Source organism: Opisthocomus hoazin, chromosome 7 (genome assembly GCF_030867145.1).
Source record: "Opisthocomus hoazin isolate bOpiHoa1 chromosome 7, bOpiHoa1.hap1, whole genome shotgun sequence".
Taxonomy (NCBI): Eukaryota; Metazoa; Chordata; class Aves; order Opisthocomiformes; family Opisthocomidae; genus Opisthocomus; species Opisthocomus hoazin.
The window spans coordinates 43,986,852-44,014,339 of record NC_134420.1 but is presented as its reverse complement, the minus strand read 5'-3'; positions in this window follow the sequence as shown (position 1 = coordinate 44,014,339).

The following is a 27,488-nucleotide window of genomic DNA, read 5'->3' as shown; positions in this document are numbered from 1 at the left end:
AACAGGGGTATGTCTACATCACACAAATCAAACCTGAGCTACCCGAGCTGCCTCCAAAAGCATCAATTCAAGCACCAGAAACAAGACAGGCACATCAGTGCTGTTTTAGTCTGACTAATAAGCAGGGCTAATTAGTCTATATGGCAGCTTACACTAATGAAGTTCAATGAAAATGGGCTAACTCTAATTACCTAACAGTTTTTCTGGTTAAGAGCACACATACAAAGTGTTACTACGAATTTGCTGGTCCACAGTAACCGTCCACACATTTAACCTTGCAGTCCGGTTCATATCAGTTTCGTTCCCCAGCCACACCCCTAGAACAGGCCTCTTGAGCGGGTGTTTGAGAAATTATGCCGAAGACCAAAGAAGGAAGATGTGGACTTACTACAGGTGATCTTTGCGTTAGGACAGAGCTGGTGAACAGAAAAAAGCATTCGCTACTAGCATCACACCATAGTTGGTCTGTATGTTACTGAGTTCTGCTTAGGGCAACCTTCTATAAATAGAAATACAAGATAATGGAGGTGGCAATCAGAGTAACTCTAGTGGGGAAGGAGGAGAGAAGTATTTGCCACCCTTCCTCTGTCAAAAATCCCCCACCGTGCTAGCCCATATCACTGCGCAGTCCTGGGAAATCAGATGTCCTTGGGGAACTGTCTGGAGGCACAGATTATAACAGATTCACCACGTACCTGCCACACACAAATGAAGTCACTCCAGGACTTGCCACAGACAGTGCCTCTTCGACAGCAGCAAGTCTGCCGCACAGAAATTCAGCCTCCGCTCCCATTTCTATAGGTGTTGCTGTTTCAGATAAACAAACTAAACTGTTCACAGCAGAAAGCCTAGTGGTGTTTTTTAAGACCGCTCCAACCCTGTTTGCTACTTGCTTCAAATGCAGAAGAAATTGAAATAATGCAGAGCTATTCAAAGACTTGCCTTTCAGAGAAGAGCTTCAGAACATGCAAAGCTGCCATTTTCATGAGGAAATCTGGTCATGATTATTTCAGGAAACAAGCGGATCCTTATCTGTAGTATGCCCATCCTCTCTGTCACTAAACAACAGCACATATAAGGATTCCTAGCCTTATTAATACTCACTACTTATCACAGCAATTAGGAGTTCAAAATGCTAATAAATACTTGCCAGATGTGTTCTAATTTCCTAGCACATGCAGCAGATAATGTATATATTGCTTACTGACATCTGATACCACGTATGTGCTAACTTACTGGCATCTACAGAAACCATAAGAAACTAAACATATTACAAAAAAATGCCCTAACTGGAATGTTATGGTCTCATCCTTCACAGGAAAAGCATCTGAAATCTGTTAATAACTTGAACTTTAGCCATGTCTTAATGAGATACAGTCTTGATCCTTTTAGTAAGCAAGGCCGCCAATTCAAATGTTTCTAAAAATACAGGTATTACTGTTCATTGTGACCAAATACTTTCTTGGCATTCAGTTCAAACAACAATACTAATGAAGCATGATAATCCTTGATGGTACAGGATGTTTAAGGATCTAATTAATATTAACAGGCAAAGACTAATCAAGGGTTATAAAGAAAGTGCTATAAGCTGGTCTAAGAGAGATGACTCATGCAACACTTGCTTGAAAACAAATCCTACCCTGATTTCCAATAATTGGACTTCAATACGTAGGCTCTAGTGCATGTAGACAGATTTTAGAGAAGAAGCTGTCTGAATGGGGGAAGCAGTGACAAGTGACCTTTTTCCAAAAAACAAAATTTCTTCATGGAAGAAGCTCAGCTGTTTAAAATTTTAGAGTTTCTGACAAGGAAATTACAATGACAAATAATGCAGACCAACAGAAGGCTCAAGGACTACTGCATCCAGGATTATTTATATATATATATATACACATATATATATATATATATATACACATAATTCCTGGGGGACACTTTGCATAAAAACACTTATTTTGAAGGGCGGATGCTGCATGAGAATCTGGAGAAACAGCCTTCTGCCTCAAGATTGGTGCAGTTGATGGGAAGGACTTTACCTTGGGAGAAGATGCCTAATTACAAAGAGTAATGTACTCAGATAGATGATACATTCAGTGAAAGGGCCATGTTTAACTGGGCTAAAGAACTAAGTGTTGTCAGTGGAAAGCAAAGCATCCTCACGTGAGTACAAAGATCCTGAGAAGCAAATTAGAAGAAACAGATCTGTTATTGAGGATCACAAAATAGGATACCCTCCGTAAGGCAGAAACACGGTGGTCCAGTAATCCTGAGTGGAGCACAGCTATTGAAATGCTGTCCAAGACAGTAGGAAAAGATCAAGGTGTTCGATAACCTTCTTCATTAATGGCATGCTAGATGTAAGAGAGAGAAGAAAGTGAGGCTGCCATATAGATCCACAGGTGAACAGACAGCACTGAAACTCATTCGCAGAAATAATTACCAAGGCTGTCTATTCATTGTCAAAGATTATAAAACAATTGTGGTAACACTACCAAAGACCTGAATATTTCTGGATGAGATAGTGGGTTTTACAGACTTTATAACCAAATAGTCCCTTTCTTTCAGTAAGAGCAAAGAAAAGAGGAACTGAACTTGAACAAGCATGAGTTTATTCAATACATTGAATATAAGGAGATATATATATACTCACTTATATTATTACATATATAAGAACATAATTCAAGAAGTGCTAGCGTTTGAAATTCTCTGTTTCTGCAGGGCACACATGGGGCATACTTAGTTAAACCTATTGAACAGGGAATTTTATGGACTTAAATAAAGGTGACACTTGGAATTTCTTTACATCAGATGGGCATGCTTCCCATAAGTTGTATATGAATCAAGGAAAGAAAAGTCTTTTATGGGATTAAGCATACCAGACCCAGCTAAATAAACAACAACTATTGCTAGTCTGAAAAGGAAAGAGAGGCTAGGGAAAAATGAAGCGCAAGCTATCAGTCTCCAGTATCTTGTCTGTATAGCTCACAGAGCAAAATTGACAGGATCCTTGCCAGCAAGTAATCTGGAGGGAAACATACATTTTCAGGGAGCTTCAAATTGAATTTTTGCCTGGAAAGTGCCTCCCAGTGAGATTTTTCTTGGGATGGATTTTCCTTCTCTGGCTTACTCTGCCTCAGGTCCTGAATCCAGTTTGTTATTTAGCCCCTTTGCCACATTCTCCCTCTCTATATATGTGTTCATAATAAAGCTTACCTTCCTATCATACAAGTTTTTTTGTGAAGACCTCTCAGTTAATAAAACAACACTTCCCATTCAGTAAACATTATGACCAGCTAAACCAGGTACCCCTTCCTGTGGTTGAGACAATTACGTTTCTCTATGGCTTTTTCCTTTAAAGAAAAAAAGGAGATGTTTGCTCATCTCTTCCTCATTTTCTCTTCCAGACAGCTGAGGGCTATTTAGCTCAAGCGTGGTATCCAGTCTACGTTAAAGGACCTTGGAAGGCGGAGTTCCAAGCAAAGAGGACCTCCTTTCATTGTCTGAATCCTTTGATCGTCTTCATAATCCTACATTTGACTTTTGGAGAACTCCAGCATGAATATCTCATTACACACCGGGTCTAAGAAAGCAGATAAATAACAAGGACCAGTTAAATCCTGTTTACTGGAATGATATCTCTGAGTATTTTGCAGTAAGTATGAAGGTTGTCCACCTGGCATCCAATATGAATTTGCAGTGATTGCAGCTGATTCTCAGATGACTTCCAGTACACAGCCAGGGATGACTTTCCCATCTTCCTCCACTGCAGCTATGGGGGAGAAAGACAATCTCTTCTCATGCAAGGGAAAATGTGTTTCTTTATGGATTTGTGAGGATTTCACAGACATATTGCAAGGCCACTGACAAACAGGTAAGGAGAGTGAATAATTTGTATGATACTAAACATTTAGTGACTTCTAAAAAAAAAACCTGTTAGCCTTTCCCTTATGACACACCATTTCCTCTCTGACTTTTCCCTATCCTAACTGACCTCTGTCTAAATAAATGCTAAACTCGACCAGCTGGAATTAATGACCACTTTAATAAACCATGTAAAACTATTACAAGTTTTTAAACATAAACTGATGTTATACTCCATATTGAAAAGATAAAGAATTCAGTTAATGCATCTCTTCAAAAGAATTTAGTACAAAAAAAAAAAAAAGACAAGAAAAAAAGAACAGAGAGGATGGTGCTTTGATATGAAGAGAAATTTAGAGGAAGACTTTTGTAGTTCTGGAAACCATACAAAGGAGATAATGCAATCATACACATACAGAAAAGAAGTTAAGAGGATACTCTTTTTTCAAGTAGTAGCATTCCCTTAACTTCTGCTGTTTTTTCAGTCGTTACTGCTCTGAAGTATTATCTGTACTCACAGCTGCTAGATAAGTAATACTGATATTTCAGAGGTCTGTTGAGATCTTGTGATATAGCAAGTTGTAAAACACACTACGCGAATGCAGGAAATATTAATCCTCATGTTTCAGGATAACCACTTCCAGGGCTCGAGAAGGTCAAGACAACATTTCCTGCATAGTACATGATTACTCCCCTGATTAGTACAAATATTCTCACCTTAAAAAGCCCCTATAAGGCCAGAAAGTAGACAAAGGAATACCAAAATACTCTCTTGCTCTAGGGCAACTTTAGTTTCTCCGTTTGGAAATTAAAAGCATCAGACTTCTCAGAAATTTAGTTTTCTTTTTCAGACTAAGTGAAAACACCTCTTTTTATTTTTTTTTTGTTAATCAAAGAATCACAGAATGTTAGGGGTTGGAAGGGACCTCTTTTGATCACCTAGTCCAACCCCCTGCCAAAGCAGGGTCACCTACAGCAGGCTGCACAAGACCACGTCCAGGCAGGTCTTGAATATCTCCAGAGAAGGAGAATCCACAATCTCCCTGGGCAGCCTGTTCCAGTGCTCCATCACCCTCAGAGGGAAGAAGTTCTTCCTCCTGTTCAGACGGAACTTCCTGTGCTTCAGTTTGTGCCCATTGCCCCTTGTCCTGTCACTGGGCACTACTGAAAAGAGCTTGGCCCCATCCTCCTGACACCCACCCTTCAGATATTTATAAGCATTTATTAGGTCCCCTCTCAGCCTTCTCTTCTTCAGGCTGAACAAGCCCAGCTCCCTCAGCCTCTCCTCGTAGGGGAGATGTTCAGTCCCCTCATCATCCTTGTAGCCCTCCGCTGGACTCTCTCCAGTAGCTCTTCATCTTTCTTGAACTGGGGAGCCCAGAACTGGACAGAGTACTCCACATGAGGCCTCACCAGAGCAGTGCAGAGGGGAAGGAGAACCTCCCTCGTCCTGCTGGCCACACTCTTCTTAATGCACCCCAGGATCCCATTGGCCTTCTTGGCAGCCAGGGCACACTGCTGGCTCATCGTCAACTTGTCATCCACCAGGAAACCCAGATCCCTCTCCACAGAGCTGCTCTCCAGCAGGTCCGCCCCAAGCCTGTACTGGTGCATGGGGTTGTTCCTCCCTAGGTGCAGGACCCTGCGCTTGTATCGATAATGTTATTGATTGATTTTGGTATGACTCTGAAACAGCCCCATCTTGTTCAGAACAAATTAATCCAAGGATTTAAAACATATTCAAAACTAACAATGTTAAAAAGGCAGGAAAACATTGTACCTGAAGCAGGATTAAGTTAACAGATATCTTATATGTGAAATACATTTATACCAAAAAAGAAAAAAAGTGCAGAAAAGGAGAGTATAGAGATAGTCCTGAAAGAATAAGAATTTACAAAATATTGCCTATTTTCAGCAAGGGAAAGGTGAAACTGACTTCCCACACTGTGAGAAAAAAAAAGAACCAAGCAAACCACGGAGTCAAAAAGTTGTAAAGCTCCGTATTCTTATTACTATTGTGAGACAGAAGAAGAGAAAGAAGAAATAAGTGAGCACCTGCATATTCAAGAGAGAAGGATAGGGTATTGGAGTTCTTTTTCTGTTTCCTTGAAGTATTGTATGTGTGTCCTTCATTTAAACACCGTGGGCCTTAGCTTGTGAAAACCTGTGCATAACGGTAACTGTGAAACCAGGTTAGCCTAGGAGACTCCAGCACTCATTAGCATTTCTAACGGCCTTAGGAAGCTCAGCTGCAACATCCTGTTCAGAAATGCAAAAATCTAATCTGTATTCTGATGTAATGAACAGACACGGCATGGATGATGTTTGGAATAAAAATTCAAAGAAGGGTGAGACTGCCTTACAGCTTGTGTTTTCTGGAGAACAGGGACGCGTTACAAAAGGCTGGCAGACTGTGCAAGGTAGGTGAGCTTTCAAGAAGAAAGTTCCCTCGTGGATTGATCACAGCAGTTTCTTCTGGCTGAATCAGATGCAATCATTAAGGTTCATGTGCTTTGTTCTTGCATTTTTCAGTGCTTAACTTTTTTAGATCTTTCAATGGCAACATCAGATGCAGTTGAATTTGATCACCATGAATCAGATTTGTGATCAGGAAAGTCAGTCATCCATATTAGCTAGTCATTCTACCAAATTTTTCAGCATCATCACAGCGGATGCTGTGAGTCACATTCTCCCAACACTATTCTCCCTGAGAAATTTTTCTGCAAAAAATCTTGTGGACTTCAATGGATAAGTGAATTTCATTCTCACTGGCAGGAGACCTGATTGCAATTTTTATTATAGGCACAAATTGTTCCTCAGCTTATATCCCCTACCATTAGCCATCAACTGAAGATCTTTTTCTGAGAGCACTTTCTATTGCTGCAAATACTAGTCAATGCTTACATTAGGAAGCGGTGTTTGCGAGCGCCTGTGTTGCACTGCAGAACAGATCAGATAGGAAGGTATAAAAAGGTGGTGAAAAATGAACACTTCCTCTAACAGTTGTTGCCTTATTAAACAAACCTTGTCCCAGCCTTGTTCCAGATGTGCAACCAATCTTGCAAATAAAGCGGCAATAGGATGCAGGATCGATTATTTTGAGGTCATTTGCTAATTCTTTTCCAGGAAAGAGAGAAATGTTGGGACATATAGTCTACTGTATGTTCTTTCTAAAATATGATGCCAAGTTTTCTGCCTTTTCTTAAAAACAAAAATCAAACATATTAAGTGAAGAAGGATTCATCACCTTCTTCTGAAACTCACTTAATTCTTCTCCATGTATCACAAAATTTTTTATGTGACATTTTAACCTTCATGACTGCTTTTCAATTGTAGATGGATGAAAAGATGTGCTAGCAAGAAAGCAGGAGTGGTACAACCAGATTTGGACAGAATGAAAATAACTTTTACAGCTGAAGTAAAAGATAGGCGACAAAGGCGGCCAAGTTTCCTACTGAACTAGGTGCTCCCACAACAGCCCATACACAAGCAGTGAAGCAGATGACCTATCCGCAAGGCTACAGCTCAGTTAGATGAATCACAGAATCACAGAATCACAGAATAGTAGGGGTTGGAAGGCACCTCTGTGGGTCATCTAGTCCAACCCTCCTGCCAAAGCAGGGTCACCTACAGTAGGCTGCACAGGACCTTGTCCAGGCGGGTCTTGAATATCTCCAGAGAAGGAGACTCCACAACCTCCCTGGGCAGCCTGTTCCAGTGCTCCATCACCCTCAGAGGGAAGAAGTTCTTCCTCCTGTTCAGACGGAACTTCCTGTGCTTCAGTTTGTGCCCATTGCCCCTTGTCCTGTCACTGAGCACCACTGAAAAGAGTCTGGCCCCATCCTCCTGACACCCACCCTTCAGATATTTGTAAGCATTTATTAGGTCCCCTCGCAGCCTTCTCTTCTTCAGGCTGAACAAGCCCAGCTCCCTCAGCCTCTCCTCGTAGGAGAGATGTTCCAGTCCCCTCATCATCCTTGTAGCCCTCCGCTGGACTCTCTCCAGTAGCTCTTCATCTTTCTTGAACTGGGGGGCCCAGAACTGGACACAGTACTCCAGATGAGGCCTCACCAGGGCAGTGTAGAGGGGAAGGAGAACCTCCCTCGTCCTGCTGGCCACACTCTTCTTGATGCACCCCAGGATTCCATTGGCTTTCTTGGCAGCCAGGGCACACTGCTGGCTCATGGTTAACCTGTCATCCACCAGGACACCCAGGTCCCTCTCCACAGAGCTGCTCTCCAGCAGGTCCACCCCAAGCCTGTACTGATGCATGAGGTTGTTCCTCCCCAGGTGCAGGACCCTGCATTTGCCTTATCAGGTTCCTCTCTGCCCAACTTTCCAGCCTGTCCAGGTCACGCTGAATGGCAGCACAGCCTTCTGGTGTGTCTACCACACCTCCCAATTTGGTGTCATCAGCAAACTTGCTGAGGGTACATTCCAACTCTTCATCCAGGTCGTTGATGAAGAAGTTAAACAAGACTGGGCCCAGTACTGACCCCTGGGGGACACCACTTGTTACCAGCCTCCAACTAGACTCAGCGCCGCTGATGACAACCCTCTGAGTTCTGCCATTCAGCCAGTTCTCAATCCACTTCACCGACTACTCATCCAGCCCACACTTCCTGAGCTTCCCTAGGAGGATGTTATGGGAGACAGTGTCGAAAGCCTTGCTGAAGTCCAGGTAGACAACATCCACGGCTCTCCCTTTGTCTACCCAGCCAGTCATGTCATCGTAGAAAGCTATCAGATTGGTCAGGCATGATTTCCCCTTGGTGAATCCATGCTGACTACTCCTGATAACCTTCTTTTCTTCCACTTGCTTGATGATGGCCTCCAGGATAAGCTGCTCCATCACCTTTCCCGGGATGGAGGTGAGGCTGACCGGCCTGTAGTTCCCTGGGTCCTCCTTCTTGCCCTTTTTGAAGATTGGAGTGACATTGGCCTTTCTCCAGTCCTCGGGCACTTCTCCTGTCCTCCAGGACCTCTCAAAGATGATGGAGAGTGGCTCAGCAATGACATCCGCCAGCTCCCTCAGCACTCGTGGGTGCATTCCATCGGGGCCCATGGATTTGTGGACGTCCAGATCGCTTAAGCGATCCCTCACACAGTCCTCCTCGACCAAGGGAAAGTCGTCCTCTTTGTAGGCTTCTTCTCTTACCTCCAGGGTCTGGGATTCCTGGTCCAGTCTTAGCACTGAAGACTGAAGCAAAGAAGGCATTCAGTAGCTCTGCCTTCTCCGCATCCTCCGTCACCAGGACACCCGCCTCATTCAGCAGCGGCCCCACATTGTCCCTAGCCTTCCTTTTGCTGCTGATGTAGTTGAAGAAGCCCTTCTTGTGGTTTTTGACATTCCTTGCCAGCTTCAATTCCAGGTGGGCCTTGGCCTTCCTCGTCGCATCCCTGCATGCTCTCACCACGTTCCTGTACTCTTCCCAAGTGGCCTGCCCCTCTTTCCACATTCCATGGACCTTTCTCTTCTGCCTGATCTCTGCTAGAAGCTCCTTGTTTAACCATGCAGGTCTCCTGCCTCCTTTGCTCGATTTCTTTCTCAGGGGGATGCATTGCTCCTGTGCATGGAAGAAGTGTTGTTTAAAGAGCGACCAGCACTCATGGACCCCCCTGCCTTCGAGAGCCCTGGCCCACGGGATTCCTCCCAGTAGCTCCTTGAAGAGGGCAAAGTCAGCCCTCCTGAGGTCCAAGGTTTTGACCCTGCTTATCGCCCTGCTTCCTCCACGCAGGATCCTGAACTCGACCATTTCATGGTCACTGCAGCCAAGTCTACCTCCGACCTTCACATCCTCCACCAGTCCCTCCTTGTTTGTTAACACAAGGTCCAGCAGCGCGCCTTTCCTTGTTGGTTCCTCCACCACTTGCATCAGAAAGTTATCATCGATGCTCTGTAGGAACCTCCTGGATTGCGCCTGCCTAGCTGTATGGTCTTCCCAGCTGATGTCAGGGTGGTTGAAGTCCCCCATGAGAACCAGGGCCTGTGACTGTGAGGCTACTTGCAGTTGCCTGTAGAAGGCCTCATCAACCTCCTCCTCCTGGTCAGGTGGCCTGAAGTACACACCCACCGTAATGTCACCCTTATGAGCCTGTCCCTTAATTCTAACCCACAAGCTTTCAACTTGTTCCTCATTTGCCCCCAGGCCAAGCTCAATGCATTCTACTTGCTCCCTCACATATAGAGCAACTCGATATGAAGGTTTCCTTTCCCTCTTGCTAAAAAAGGCAAATGGAAGAAAAATTATGCTTAGATGGCAAGTGAGTTACGGAGGATAACATGAAGTGAAGAAATAACTCACAACAAAGACTCTTTCTTCCAAACATTTTAGACACTAGAAACACATAATCTTATTTCTTTCCCTAAATTTCAATTGTCTGCTGAAGTATTTGCATACTATAAATCAAAACATGGCAGTAAGTGGGCTCTGTCTGAAGATTCACACTCTGACAAACAGAAGTGCAAGTAAAAGCACAGCCTAATTTAAACAACCCACTCAGGAACCTAAGCCTGACCACAGGCCATAATTTTGCAAATAAAAATCTTTTTCACAGCCGAGGATTACTTGTTCATAAGACAGACGAGGTGAAAACTACATCTTCCTTCTCAGTTCCTGAACTCACTCCTGTTACTATCTGTAGTCCAAAAAACTGGATCCACTGAGTGCCAACGGCTTTATCCAGTTGGATGAGGAGAGTTCATGGGTGGCTAGGCTGCAGCAAAGGAGTTTGCCTGTGCACGCCTTCCAAGATTCAAGTCTTTGTGCACGGTTTGCTCTTCTACGCCCCCTCCAGCCACACAACTGCAGAGTAGGGGAGAGAGAAAAGCAAAACTCCTGGAAGGAGCCTGAGAGAAGCTGCAATTAAAATAGGCCTGGCCAAATGCCAGCCCTGAATACCTCTAGATACAATGGGTCCTAAACCTAAATTAGGCCAACTGCCAGGCTTGGGGACGCATGCACAACTATAATCTCCCAAGAACAGACAGAGACAGCAAAGTGCAATTAACTGTTCTCAGTTCACCAGTCCGCCAGAGCAATCCTCAGGCACAGCAACACTTGCCAAACATTTTTCCGCATGCAACACTAATAACAAAAAAATTAAAGATTTGATTCAATGCCTATCACTCTGGAGAAAAAGAAAGAGAAAATCTGAGACCTGGGAAGGGAAATATTAAAACACACTTATGGACAGAGCTAGGAAAAAACATGTATCACAAAAGCAAGATTTCAAAGCTACTTTTTGACAAGGACACAGACCTACATGTGAATGGCACTGATTTACCTTTCAGTAACAGGGACAATTGCAAAAACGTTGGTGAAGAGGCAACCACTGAAATAATAAAACCACACAGCAATATACTTTGGCTACAATTTTTGTTTGTTGCATTCTCAGCTTGTACAAGACAGACTTCCAGTAATCCCTTCTTTGACACTACCACCATGATCCAACTTGTTCCCCTCATTAGGCTCAGTTATTCACCATCTGTCTGTGCAAAAAAGTAGTCTGAATATTATTTGGAATAATATTATGTGGAAGCAATAATGAAACGCATTACAGGAAAAGCAAGCTGGAACTACGATACCTCTCAGTCTAAATGAGAAAGAGCTGGAATCCGACTGAGGCTGCTGGAGCCCAAGTCCTGCCACAGCCTTGTACCGGGAGCCAGCTGCAGGGGCTGCCAGGGAAGGGGAAAGCAGTAAATCACAGCCAGCACTGCTTAGGGTCAAGAGTCAGAAGAAAAGAGAGATTTAGTTATGAATATATAAGAAAACAACCCCCCAAACACACGTGCAACAACAAAACGTAGTCCAGGTAAAAAGGGCCGTGATGGTGATGCCAGCCGTCACAGGCTCCTGCAGCACCCGGCGCTCGGTCTCTTTCATGGTAAGCAGAGCCAAGACGCAGCCTCGAGTTTGGAGTATCAGGACTTAGCATCCTCCCCCCACCTCATCCCCTTTCCACAGCACAAAAAAGGCTGGGATGGGTTGGGAGTGGCGGCTGTGGCTTACCTGGAGGCCCGCAGGAGTGCAAGAGGCTGTGCAGCTGGCAGCAGGGACAGGCAGAGGCAGGGTTGCAGGCGCCGGGGACAGCCCATGGGCCACTGGCCAAGTGGCTGCTGTGGCCCAAGTAGGTCGGTGAGCAGCAGCACCCACCACCTGGGCTCGGAGGACGAAGGAGCTGGGGCCAGACACCCACCTGTGCCTACCAGACGCTCGGCTGCCGGCCAGCTTGATCGGGATCATGAGGACAGGTCGGAGCATACGCCCTGCCTCCGGGAGCTGCGGGCCGCTCTTCCTGCAAGTGCAAACTAGGGATCATTCCAGTGAGCATCAATCCCCTGCAAACACTAAAGACAGGGATACAAACACTTCAAATGATCCACAGCTCCCTGCTGTTAAGCTGAAAAATCTGGCCTTAACTCGCCAAGGTTTGCAATAATGAAACCAGCTTTGCCCTGGTACTTACGTGTTTCAGTCCTAATAACTAATTGTCTTTTTGCTTTCTTCTGTACACAATGCTTATGTGGAGACCCTCATAAACAAACCTGAGGATATTGAATCTCACCACCTAGTAGGTGAAATATTAATCCATATGCAAAATTGCTCAGTTACAGATCATGAACATTTTTAGCAAGTCAGATACCAAAAGAAAGAATGAAACACCCAGAGATTTCTGTGTACCTTTTCTCCCATCCTGCCAAAGAGACAATCACAAGGTATTCATCATCTGTTTTTTTCTTTTATGATTGACATAAGGGAAGAAAATCTCCCAAAGGAGCATATAAATAATTTAAATAACACACACAGCGGTTGCCAGTAACCAGCCAGATTCATCCCAGCTGTAATTCTGCTTGACTCTGTAGCATTCCATCTCCAAAGTGGATAAACCAAATGCGTAACAGAGAATAAAGAATGAATGAAAAATACCAGCAACCCTCTCTAGTAGCAGTTATAATAGGTCTTGATATAGATTTAAAATCTAAGTGGTATTTCAGAAGGGGTATAAGGAATTTATGTCCTGAACTGCTCTGGGATCTTTGGATTGAAAACACTACATATATTTTAAGTTATTGCTAACTACCACAACTTGCATGCCATTGCTTTGAACACAGCCGATCTGAAGTATGTGTAAAAGACGTTATAGGAGTATTTTAAATCAGGGCACCAAGCCAGACAATATTAAAGTATATAAGCTGCCTTCTTGTCTCTAGAGGTTTTAATATGACAAGTGCTTGAACTCCTGTTAGCCTTGTTACAAGAGTTACGATGTAGTAACTCTTCATCTGAGCACAACCAGTCCATTGTAAACCTAAGTAAAATGGATACTACCCTCCAGTGAAAACTAAGCATTGTTCTTTCTGCTTTTTTTTCTTGTTTGTTTCTTTCTTGCAAAAAAAGTTTGAGTTGAAGTTTTCATTTCAACACTACAAAGAAGTTAAAAGATCTTGGTCCACCTGCTGATTTAGAAGACTACATCAAAATGGCTTTTTGTTTGGTCATTAGGGAATTAATGGGTTCTTTTTCTTGTAATTATTCTAGAGAACTACCTATCTGCAGAAATTCGTTTGGAAGCAGAAATAAATTTCATTACTTTAAACAAAATATGGTTTGCTACAGCAGCCCAAGGAAAACCTATGTTACTCATTTTTTCCTTTGAACATCATACCAGCTACAATCTGAAATAAACCTGTGCTGGGGGAGAGAAGAATATATACAGTTTTGTCTATCAAAGTCAAAGCACAAAGTACAAACATCATTAAACTTTTCAAAACCTTTGTCAAAGGTAGAAGTGTTCTTTCTGAGGGGAAAACCAAAACAAAATATGAAAAATTACTCCTGTTTAAATTCCTTCTATGGGATTTTACCTTTTAAGTCTTTTAAAGCTCCTTCCTAATCCACAGCTATAGAGGCATTTCAAACAACAGAACCCAAGGACTAAATGTTTTGTGGTTTATTCTACATATGGAACCAATTACTTCACAACCAAATTGCTTGTGATATTAAGAAATTACTGTAGGGTTTCTTATCTTAGGTGTCAAGAAACATTCTTTTCCCATGGAAAAATACTGCAACCCATAATATACTTCACTGCTGTGGGTCTTACGACGTTAGCCAGATTTAAGCGTCACTCCTGAACTTGAATTAGCTGCCCATACACAAATTAACGTGGCAGTCCTTAGCTGTGCTGCCTATGGAAGGAGCTGGCTTTCAGAGAGTTCCAAAGAACGCATCTGCCCCTGAACCAGCCACTGCCAGTGGTGATGTTTCCTAAAGCTGTCTGGAGAGAGCAGCGTCCTTCCCGCTCCCACACATCCACACCACTCTGTGAACTCCACTAGAAATCATCTTTGCTGATCCTGCGGCTTAGTAAGATCTTACCTACGTCTACAGCTGCTGCATTATTATTTGTGTCATGTGTACTGCCTCAATATGTGTTTGGTCTGCTCTGTCATTGCTCAAGCTCTTCACGTGTGTCTGTGTGTGTTTAAAATTCAAAAGAGGATCACGGGTGACATTCACATTCTAAAAGTACAGCGACACAGCTAAACACGGGCCTGATATCCGCATATGTTAAAAGCTTGCAATTATGTACAAAACACTGTAAAAAGTTAAATCTGGCACAGACAAAAATCACTGAGGACTTCAGTGGGAATTTTAACCCAGGAAACTACAGAATTTGCTCCTTTTGAAAATCCTATAAAACAAATACTAGATGAAACAAAAGCTATTTTATAGAATTCATAGAACCTGCTTTACAAGTATAAAGAACGTGTACTATTTATCTGCATGTGAAAGTAATTAAAATTCAAAGCATTAACACGAATAGTAAGAATAACAAGAACGTTAATGGGCCCCTGTGGAGCACAGGCTAAGCTGGTTTGTTTGGCTAAACTCTCTTTCATAAATACAACTGCAGTGAAATTGTGCACACAAGAACAATAAAGCAGACTCACTGCTTGAAAAAGGGAACCAAATAAAGGTGAGCAAAGCAAAAAAAGTATGAATAAATGTAAATCCAGTGTAACAAATACAAATGAGAATTAAAGACGACTGTATCAGCATGTAGTGAGGAAGGCAGCTAAACAGGCATTGCTGCCTCTCAGTTACTGCCTTTGTCTCCTGCTTCCTGCCTGTTTCATGTCACAAAACCAAGAAAAAAGCAATAAAAGTAACTTTTGAAAAAATATCAGACACATTCCACAACATCGTACTGAAACGCCAGCATATACAAACCACTTTTTCCAGATGACAACTGAATAGACAGTCGAAAGAAGCTTCCCAGCAGTCCACCTCTCCTAATGCAGTGAACGGACCCAAGCTGGCTGCTTGTTAGACAACCAGCTTGCATCAAAGCACTCCCTCAGAGGAGTATCTTTTAACAACCTCTTTAGTCTTTTAAGCGCCAATTTTCCAAACGTGCTCCAAGGACACAAAAGTCGTCAGTCACTCCCGTCGCTGCTTTAACCGAAGGATTTGATGAACCATCCAGAACACATTATCTCGGGACACAGGACAAGCTTACATCTCTCTATCTCCACTGCACAGAGTTTCAAACTGTTTGTGAAACAGCTCCCAAAGGGCTGTCTTGCCGCACAGTTTTAAAGCACGTGGAAATCAGTGAGAGTTCTCTGTAAAATGTTACATTTTAACCTAAAACATAAGCCCCTGAATCATAAACAACTCGGATGTGGACAGAGTAGGGCAGAAAACTCAGAGAAGTTGCTGAGAAATTTGTCCCAGGGTAAGCCTTTCCCGCTTATTTTCAGAGGCCTGAAAATACCCTTCATTAATCAGGTGAGTTCCACAGCCAGCTTTCAGACCACCTGTTTTTTGGCACTTCACGGTCTAGTGCAACACACCGCCTTTAACTGGGACTTCGACTTCCACTATGATGTGTGGAAAGATCTGATAACTAAAAGTGGGTTTACAGTAACACAGCCTGGGCAAAAGAAATATGAACTGAACTGAGGGGTCGTGCCTGCGTGGAAATCACTGTCTTCAGCCTGCTCCTGGAATCTGGTGTCTCCAACAGCTACTGCTTGTAAAACACAACCAGAAGGCCAAGCGGTGTTTTCGCAGTCTCATCCTATAGTTAAATGGCTGCAATGTTCATTTAAGACACAGGGGAGTTGTGCCCGGATCCACCCACCCCTTCAGACATTTTGAACTTTTTTGTCCTACCTCCAGTGATGGTGTGGGCTGCCTTAATAGCATTTTTTTTTTTTAAACTGGGCTTTGAATCTTTGCTTCAACCAATATTTACATACATAACATTCAGCAGAGCACAGACAGAAAGGAAAAATGGCAGTGACTTGGTATTTTCTTTTAAATGTTAAATATTTTAACTTCTTGCAAGTCAAAATACTCAAATAATTTCAACGCATAGTAAATGTGTACGTGTGGACACAAAGTCACAGTAACAATGTCTGCACGAACAAAACAAATCCCAATAATATTAATTTCAGTTATCTGTGGCGAATTGCACTAAGGCAACACTGGAAATCTAAATGGAAATAATGTCCTCGAAACATTAACTTATACTTTTCTTTATAAACAGCTTTTTGAAATATTTACTTTCATCTGCATCAGCCTGTCTGCTCACATTTTTGAATCGCAGCAGGTTCCTGCAGTACAAGAGCCTTAAGAATAATAAAACAAATGGCTTTCTGATTCACGAGATTAGCCTCTAGCACAGACAACCATTATTCTAGCTATAATACAATTCACATCCGGTTAAAAGAGATGTAATGTGCAGAGAGGGTCTGTCCATCACGCAGGCCTGATGCATTAAGTCTTTATTTCTCCTGTTCCTCTGTGTTCCTGTGGTCTAAGGCTCAATGGTGAACATGAATGGAGGTCTTGCAGCCCTTTTTTTTTTCAGCTTAGAGGTCAAACCTACTGTATGAAAGATAAAAAAAAAGGAAAAAGTTCTTTTCTAAAAGTAACCCATGGTGAAGATTATTATTTCTTATGTATTCTATTAAACAGGGGTAGTCAGTGTTTACAGTAGGGTCATTACTCAACACAGAGATATTTTAGTGAAGCATTTACTTCAGTCGCATTACTGACTAAATAAAGTAACAGTAGCAATGGCAAGTTGACATTTGTTTTCATAAAGATAATTATTTAAAGTGGCAGTAGTGAGTCTCTCACAGTGACAGAGAAAGAGAAAAGCTGCTTTCTTTACAAGTGCAGACTTGAAGAACTATAGGCACAGTAAAGACACTGCAACATAACAGCTAACATAAAAATAGGTATGAATGCCATAAGTTCTCGTTTACGTCCTAACAGCTACATATGCTCATTTTCTGACCATGAACAGGCTCAAGCATAGACTTCTTTTAGATGACAAAGAGGAGGAATTAATTCAGAAATATGAAAATACTTAATTCTCTGGTTTTCCTCACATTCAAAAATAATGCTTAGAAGTCATCTCAGGTTGAGTCACATGCGTGCTTTTAAGAAAAATGATAAGCAAAACTTGGGAGAGGATAAATCTGGATGAAGTCCCATGCAGAGTTTCAGGAGAAGGGCAGGAAGGACGCCATACTGAGAACTGAATGAGCAGCGGTATCGACTTTGCCTGAGGGATTACACTTTGCATGTTAACTGAAGGAAAAAGCTATTTTAGAGTGAGCAAGACTATTTACCTTCCATAAAACCGAATGAGTTAACTCTAAATTCTAGATAGTCTAGAATAGCTAGATGGGACCTCACTAGAACATGAAAACATCATTAAAAAAATGAAACTATACTGAAAATTAATCAAATATGGGAATCAAAGAAGTGAAACCCCACAAAAATTATTCATAAATTTCCATGTAATAATGATATATTATCCCGTGTTTTATTGGGTTTGCTTCTGGTGAAAGGGGAAATGGCATGACTCTGCACACTTGGCTGCGCAGAAAGTGACCATGCTGGGAGACAGAGTTGATCCATAGCAAATCTGAGATGATGCTATGTGTAACTTTTGTGTTTTTTGTATAAACAAACATCACAGACAATAGGAATACCTTCAGCTGAAATATTAATAAAATGTTCAATACAGTTATTCCAGAGTCTTTAATTGAGGGCTAGTCCAGCTGTGCAAGTCACACAAATGAAAACTGGCTGTACAGTCATACACACAGGATAACAGTAAATGACATAACGTCCAGCTGAAGCTTTCATCACAACATCACATCCCAGAGACTCATACTAGCTCCATTCTGTTTAATGGCTATATCATTTGATTGAAAAGAGTATGCCAAGAAGAGCAGCCTGTTGGTCAAATTCTTAGTCAATAATACATCTCATGAACATTGCTGTAACCAAGAGAAGAGATTCAGGAAGGTTTCAGTATTGGCAGAACAGAGACTTTCAGCCAGGAAAAATACAAGCTAATCCCTCTGTGAGAAAAGAAACTGAAACACAGTGATGAAATATGAGCGAACATTCAGCGGAGCGTTGTGGCCACGGGAGATGTGGGAGCAAGCAAAGAACGGAACAGGGGTGTGCGGACTCTGCCGGGGTCAGTTCTCCAGAGGCGCACGCTCGCCGCCCTCATCCCGTTCGCTTACAGGGGCTGGCAGCATGCCAGCTCCCAGATGTTCACCTGGAGGCTGGAGTGATGACATCGAACCTCTGAGGGAAGGCATCCTGTCCCCCTTCCAACACAATGTATACACTTGGGGCTCTGTGACCTCCCGGCCTTTAGCTGTCGATAATGAACTTGTCTGCTATCTTACTGCACATCTCGCTGCTGGAGCATTGACTCAGGTGTATCCCGTCCCCTAGCAAGTGTTGTGTGGCTGGAGGCCTGCAGCCAATACAAAAGGAGTGATAGTTCAGTGCTGGAGAGAGAAGAAACTCATATGATGTTGCCCAACAACTTCTTTGTGCAAAAGACCTGCAAGAATTCTGCTTGATTTGCAGCCCGAGTTGCAGATCAGCGTTGCTGAGCAGAACCACCACTTGGTACTTGATCCATTCCGAAAAAAAGGAAGAAGAGAAAGGAGGAAGGCATTCAGACTGAAAAGGTAACGTCAGGATCACTCCCATGCCTAATTCAGCCTGAGGAGACCTGAAGCTGTTGGCAGTGAATACTTTCAGTGATGAAAGTCAAGATGTGCAAATCTCATTAAGAGAAGGAACGTGGAAACCGGCCAAAGTATTTTAAGCAAACAGGAAATTAAGTGATTTTTTGGAATGGTTCAAGCAAGTATAATTTTTCAAAGTAATAAATTAATGTTAAATGGAGAAAAATCTCTAGCTCAAGCAATTAAGTATGCATTTTAAAATAAATTAACATTTTACCTGTAAAACATTATTACTGAAAGTTTGTGTGGTGAAATATTTCACTAATCTTCTTGTTTCCCTGAGACCATGATGGCATTTCATAGAGAAGAGAAAATCAGAAGAAAAGATAAATCATATCCTACCTTTCAACAGGAACATTATGGGGTTTGTTTTTTACTTGCCTACTTTTGTGCTTTCTTTTTGACTGCTTCACTATTAAAAACAAACTTGTCCACTGAGCTCTGAAGCCCAGCTGTGAATCTCAGATGAAGCCAGATTAGTTGCAGTCCACAGACAGTACTGGGTCTATGGCTGGAAACCTCAGCCCCCATGGCACCTCATCCTGTCTTCCCAGAGAGCACATCAGTACACGCCAACCCCGCTTGAAATGAAAAATGCTACAAATGAATACTGCTGCATCCAGGTATCTAGTCATCAGATCCCCCAAACCTCTGAAATCGTGATGCAGGAAGCCTATCCAAACCACATTCACAGCAAGGCCTTTGCTGGCCAGAAGAATTCACGTGTCACTATTATATATATTATTTTGGTGCCTGCTCAAAGCAGCACAGTGTACGTAAATAGCCCAAGCGCATTGCTGATCTTCCTCTTTCACTCCAAACTCCAAAACACATGATCTTTGATAACACGATAGGTACCCCAGCAAACCCCCTCTTCGGTCCCAGACATACCTTAACAAAGTTCCAGTTGAATACTGAGGACATAATCGAGGTAGAAAGACAACAAATTCATCTTGTGTCAGTATCTCAACAACACAAAACTTGCTGGGGGGGGGGGGGGGGGGAGGAAATCTATTTATACATTCTTTATTGCATAGGTACTATTGCTTTCAGCAGTGGCTTTGCAACCAATTGGTCCTACGGTCATCCCACACTTTTTCCAATAAAACCTTCACATTCACACCACAACAGATCGCATTTCTAGAACAATATACAGCGCATTCTACACCATATCAGGTGTGCATAGCTGTATCTATAAACATAACCAGAACATTACAGAAATATGCTTCCTAATAGGATATTTTTCTTAAAGCAATCCTCTTGTGTTATTACCTTTTACAGGTGTATGGTAAGTTGTTTGCTTTGTCATTTAAGCAACTGCTGCTTCTATATTTTGGGATGCACTGTCAACACTAAAGGCTGAAAGGAGTAATATTGATATCGCACTCCAAAACCAGCATAACTTGATTAATGGTCTCTGTTGCAATGAGGAGTCACACTGCAGTGCTATGGATTTACCTTCCTATCAGTGTAAAGAAAGTGAGAAGAAGGAGGACAGCTGTGTGCTTAAAATGCCAAATCACAGACTTTCAGACAGCAGTATTTATTTCACAAATTAAAGTGGGTTTTTTGTTGGGTTTTTTGTTGCATTTATCTAGCCCTGGAACTGATAAAGTGAGCCACAAATTTAATAGTCAACAAACCTTATGGAAATATGATATTCAATCCTAAATTAGCATGTACTAAATGAGATCTTTATTATGGGACTCGGTGCCAAAGATACTTGCATTGTTTATACAACAGCACGTATCTCTTTGCAGACAAAGCTAAAAACACTGCAAGAAAATTGTCATTTCTTTCCATTTTAGAATAAGGGGTTATAAAATGCTAATTAGGTACTCCTGACAAATGGGAAGTATCTTAACATTTTTTGATATATCAAACTAATTCAGAAGTGAAGACATCTAACTTCTGTCACCTGCTATATTTCTCTCTTGAATGTTAGAAGCATCCACTAAAGGAAACACATTAATTCTAGAATCCTCACCGAATAAAGCAATTTTAGTATTTTTTAAAGCAAGCCAGCCATGGTAATTGAGGAAAACAGCACATCTGCACTAAGTATATATGCTTTAAGCAAAACCGCACCTTCTATTCCCCTCCACTTAATTCAGCAACCATTTTGAAAGGTTGTCTTTGCTTTTGTCCACAGCTCACTGTGTCTTTTATGTTTTCTCTGTCATCTTTCTCAATGACAGTGCCGGATCACAGAGTTGTAGCATGATTTAATAGCTAGTATCTCACGAGCAACTAATAATAAAAGCATGTGCTTCTTGATTTCTTGGAAAGGCAGAATTGTGGAACGGCTTGTCCCGTATCTTCTTCCCATCACCCACACACCCACTGAGGAGGCGCCCGTAACTCAACACTTCACACTGTTTCAGTTCCTCCAGTGGACAGAAACACGCACTGAACAGTGTGGCAGAAGAACTTGGGTCTCGTGAGCTTCGGCTAAAACCAGACGCCCTGTTTCAATGGCATCATTTTAAAAGTACACACTGGTGATAAAACTCAAGGCTTATAGTACTTTGGCTTAGGGGCCAATCAGCCTCACGCATTATTTACAAGACATAAGAGATGTTACACTGGTGTACTTTGTATCAGTAGAGTGGTCAGGACTGTGCCCAGTTTGGACGACCAATATACTGATAAAAGAAAGGTCACAAAAAGCAACAAAACTACTACAAAGTTTATAAACACAACGTGTAAAAAAGCTTAAAGGAATGTGTTACTTGGACAAAGAAAAGACAGCTGTGAAAAGCAATGAGAGAGAAATGAGGCATAGCAGTCTTCCAGCATCTAAAGATCACCATAAAGGTGACAGTGATAAATACTCGCCACATTCGCTGGCAGCAGAACTAGAGTAAGTCGGTTTATCTTGCAGTAAAGAAGATTTAGCTTGGCTACCAGGAGAATCTTTCTTCCCATAAGGATATTGAATCACTGAAATAAGACATGGAGAAAGCTGTGGAATCTATTTTACAGGTTTAGAAGAAAAGTATAGATGAAGTTCCATTAGAGATACAAGAATGACAAAGACCTATATTTGTATATTCAAAGATAGCATTTCTTTTCATGATATCTTTTGTGGGTCAAGAGCTGTTGTATCTCAATATCTGTGTAAATTTTAAAACCCTATTAGCATTTGTATCAATTAAACCAGCACAACAATTTAAATACAGAGAAGTAGTCAGATAAACCCACTTGCACACCTTGAGTTAGAACCCTTATGTTAACAAATGCAGCCATTCTCTGTTTGAAGTAGCTTACTTTTGCATCTTGAAGCAGATCCTCACCTTCTTTAAAAACTAAGTTCTTCCCCCATTGAAGACCTTTGCCTTAACTCTAGTTCTTATCCATTTCCATATCTGGTTCCCTGTTTTGTGGCCTTTTTAAAATTATTCTCAATGCTATACAACTTTTACTTCCCCCCCTCCCCAGTTCTTAATTAATCTGCATAGTCTCCACAACTTCTAGAATCTTGTTAGCAGAAAACACTGTATGGCCAGAGAGGTCTACCATCTAGCAAGGGAAAACAGAAAGAAAGTAGGTGGTCACATAAGGAAATCAGTGAAAGCACTTCCACATGATCAGAGAAAAAAAAAAAGGTGGGGGGTGATGAGTGAAGAGAGAATCGTTACAGGACTTGTCAATTCCAAATGCAGTTCCTATTGTATGTTCATTCTTTCTGGAAAGCATAAAAAAAATTTATATATTTGATAACAGTACACAAAGTTATTAGAGTGCTATTGATATTGTACCAAATGAAATTTCGCCAACGTGAATTACAAAAATCAGCAAAATCCCATACCTGTATTGGCCATCTTATGTTTTCATTGTACAGGTGTGGCCCCCAGACACACCACCAAGAAGGTGCCATATACCACACTGCATGAAAAGTTTCATGTTCCAAAATCTTGTGCTAAGGACACGAGACAACAGCTGGCTACAACAAACGGGCAAGGTGACACACGTCGCGAGACAAGCGGGAGATGCGAGTCAGGCAAGGCCATTCCTTGCTCTTTGCTGCCTGTTTCTTCTGGGGAAGGAGGGAGGGCTGCAGAATTTTTAGCGGCAAGCTTGCTAACAATATAATTTGCAGATCTTGTAACAAACCAAAGGGTGAGATCAGATCCCAAGATCTGAAAAGACCGCTATACTCATGCTTGCGGATTTTTTATGCGCATCTTTAAAAGAACTGTTCTTCAGGGTCAAAAGGGAAAAGGACTTCTTTATTTTCCACTCAGTGAGTGTGTGCACATGAACATCTCATGCACGTATTTGAACTTCCTTCTTCCATTTTGTCATTCAGTTATTCTGAAAACTTGTTTACACAATTCTTTATCTCCTACAGCAATTAAAATCGGAAAGATCAAGGAAAGTGTGCAGCTCAGGGAGAGCGGTGTTCCTTCAAGCCTCTTGAGGAAAAAGGGCAGATACATTGCTGATGTGAAAGAAGATGATAGTTTTCTAAACTGATGTTCACAAGCAGAGGGGAAGAGCTTTCACTCCGCAGGATTTAGAGAGCGCAGTAGACAGCAATGTGCCACACTTGGGTTTTCAGGTATACAGCTGCACCCACCCAAAGGCCGACCTCTGAGGCTCTGCCCTGCCTAGAAGCAAGACACAAGGGCCGGGTGACCCACAGCACGGTGAGAACAGTGCAGCCAGGCCTCTTCCACAAACATAGAACAGGGGCCAATTCCCAATACAGGACTCCCAGAGTTTCCTGAAATTCACAGAGACAAAAAGCCACTCACCTTTAATTCCTCCCCTGCTTCTTTAATACCAAATATATGGACAAAGCATGGATTCTTTTAAGCAGATGTAGACTAAAAATTCATGCACTTACAGCAAATATGAGTTTTAGTTTCCAACACAAGGTGGAAAACTCAACATTTTGTGCTATACACAGCTGAATCTCAGACATTTGGGGACACAGAAATAACAGACTCATATTTACAGAAAACAACAGTGTCAGAGAGCCATTTCCATAACTCACCGTGCATGCATGCACATATGTGAGACTTCCACTGATCAAGTACAAGCTGCCTGCTGGGGACTTCACAAGTAAACAAACACTGTAATTCCTTCCTCGCTAACCGAACCTTCACCAAGGCAGGTGGTGCAGCATTTCCCTCTGAAGTTAGCTTCAACTTCATGTATAAGGTGAAAGAGAGAAGCATTTTAACAATAACACAGAACTTGGTCTAACCTTACCAAACAAACTCTAACAAAAAACTGTTTTCTGACAACCTTCTGAACTGAGCTAATAGTGCTGCTGAATTACTGTGATTTTGTACATGCATAGACAACTTCTCTTTTAAAAGAAACTGGGTACAGGTCAGAAATGAGAATACAATGAATGTAGGAACACAGGTCTGCTAAGCATTTTTGAGAGACAGGGTAGAAAATATAAACCTGGCATTTCTACTTGGCCAGATTACGACGTAAATCTATAAAACAGGCTACAACAATCATTCTTGTAGTCAATTTCCAGCAGGGAAAAATGAAGACCTGCTTTTGGCAGCTTTACCTATCACTTCTCACTTTGGAAAGCCGCATGCACAGAACAGGCTCTCTTTCCTTTGTACATGGGTGCTCCAGATGTTGCAGCTGCAGTAATGCCAGTTGCAGTTGAAAACAAACTTCCACCAGTTCAGACAAAAAAAGGTCCCCCTAGCTGTTCTTTAATAAGAATGTCAGCTGTCTCCTTTTCATGTTCTCAGTAAGAAATGTGGCTCCCTTTTACTCACCATCAGAATAATCCAGGGCCTCCTATAAGCACATACCTCCACACAAGATTTTTTTTTTTAAACAGACAAAGCCATAAGAAAGAATCTGGTTTCTAGTCAGGAAACTGTGATGCCGCTAGGAAAACTGACAATAAAAGGTTACTCTCTTCAGTGTGGATACTTCACTGCTATTTCCAGAGGGTTACTTCACTAATTCTAGTACTTTCTTTGAATAGTAAATTCCTCCCTCTTCCACAAATCGTTGTTTCCAGTTCAACAATAAAAATGCATATTAACTCTTTTTTGCCCTCTTTTTTATAAAAAAATAAAAAACCCCGCAGAAACTGTTGAGATGGGGGGCCAAACCCACCATGTGTAATCCTGAGAACTTCGTCAGGGTGCGAAAGTCTCTTATTCCACATGGAAACACAAAAGATTTCCCTTAAGCTGGCATTTCTTTCAAAGCTCTTGGTTCTTGGTCGAAAGGAAAATGGCTGGTGCAAACTGTCTTCAGCACCTCCTCAAGTCTCCTCATCAAGCATACGACTGGGTGGCTGTTAGGACCACTGCAGCGCTGGGAACAGAGAGTGTTGAAACATGTCCTCGTGTTTCAAAAATGCAATCAGAAGCCACTGAAAACACCAGAAGGGAAAAAATACCCACCAGAAGTATTTCCTTCAATTCAGTTTAAAACTTCTAAGCTCTACAAGTTCCCACTCTTCCTTAGCTTCCTACTGAGGAGCTAAACTAGTCGCGCATCATATTTGCTTATATTTAGCACACTTTCTCGTAGTCCTTCACTTCAGCTGTACATGCAACACTTCTCTGCAAGCAGGCAATTGCTCGCATGGGGTTTTTTGCAAGACAATTCAGAATATAGAGACATCATCTAAACTAGTTCAGAGCATCCTTTTTACTACTGTTCAGTGCAAGAATAGCTGTCGGCTTCCTTAACTAGCACAACAGAAGGAAGGAGACGTATAGAAGTTGTAAGCTATTTTTTTCTTTACATTTCTGAAGAACTTTTGCCATCCTCGGGCTCTGGGCACCTGTCCCATAAATTAATGCACAAAGATAAATAACTGCCTATGGACATCTGCTTCAGCCCACTCTTTCTCAGGAACCTTAGGGAGTGGGAAAAAAAACAGGCTATGTAGCAAGCCCAGAAGTCAACAAACCTACATTCTTGTAGTGTAAAGGAGGAGACGTGAGATCTAAAGCCAAGTACTCCCAAACCAGGACACCCTTCAGCAGAATCCGTTCTTCAAATTGAGGGAACTCTAGCTGAGCAGCTCTCCTACATGGTTGAACAAGGAGCTTCTAGCAGAGATCAGGCAGAAGAGAAAGGTCCATGGAATGTGGAAAGAGGGGCAGGCCACTTGGGAACACTACAGGAATGTGGTCAGAGCGTGCAGGGATGGAACGAGGAAGGCCAAAGCCCACCTGGAATTGAAGCTGGCAAAGGATGTCAAAAATAACAAGAAGGGCTTCTTCAACTACATCAGCAGCAAAAGGAAGGCTAGGGACAATGTGGGGCCACTGCTGAATGAGGTGGGTGTCCTGGTGACGGAGGATGCGGAGAAGGCAGAGCTACTGAATGCCTTCTTTGCTTCAGTCTTCAGTGCCAAGACTGGCCCTCAGGAATCCCAGACCCTGGAGGTAAGAGAAGAAGCCTACAGAGAGGACGATTTTCCCTTGGTCGAGGAGGACTGTGTGAGGGATCGCTTAAGCGATCTGGACGCCCACAAATCCATGGGCCCCGATGGAATGCACCCACGAGTGCTGAGGGAGCTGGCGGATGTCATTGCTGAGCCACTCTCCATCATCTTTGAGAGGTCCTGGAGGACTGGAGAGGTGCCCGAGGACTGGAGAAAGGCCAATGTCACTCCAATCTTCAAAAAGGGCAAGAAGGAGGACCCAGGGAACTACAGGCCGGTCAGCCTCACCTCCATCCCGGGAAAGGTGATGGAGCAGCTTATCCTGGAGGCCATCATCAAGCAAGTGGAAGAAAAGAAGGTTATCAGGAGTAGTCAGCATGGATTCACCAAGGGGAAATCATGCCTGACCAATCTGATAGCTTTCTACGATGACATGACTGGCTGGGTAGACGAAGGGAGAGCCGTGGATGTTGTCTACCTGGACTTCAGCAAGGCTTTCGACACTGTCTCCCATAACATCCTCCTAGGGAAGCTCAGGAAGTGTGGGCTGGATGAGTGGTCGGTGAAGTGGATTGAGAACTGGCTGAACGGCAGAACTCAGAGGGTTGTCATCAGCGGCGCTGAGTCTAGTTGGAGGCTGGTAAGTAGTGGTGTCCCTCAGGGGTCAGTACTGGGCCCAGCCTTGTTTAACTTCTTCATCAACGACCTGGATGAAGAGTTGGAATGTACCCTCAGCAAGTTTGCTGATGACACAAAACTGGGAGGAGTGGTAGATACACCAGAAGGCTGTGCTGCCATTCAGCGTGACCTGGACAGGCTGGAAAGTTGGGCAGAGAGGAACCTGATGAGGCAAATGCAGGGTCCTGCACCTGGGGAGGAACAACCTCATGCACCAGTACAGGCTTGGGGTGGACCTGCTGGAGAGCAACTCTGTGGAGAGGGACCTGGGTGTCCTGGTGGACGACAGGTTGACCAGGAGACAACAGTGTGCCCTGGCTGCCAAGAAAGCCAATGGGATCCTGGCGCGCATCAAGAAGAGTGTGATCAGCAGGTTGAGGGAGGTTCTCCTTCCCCTCTACTCTGCCCTAGTGAGGCCTCATCTGGAGTACTGTGTCCAGTTCTGGGCCCCCCAGTTCAAGAAAGATG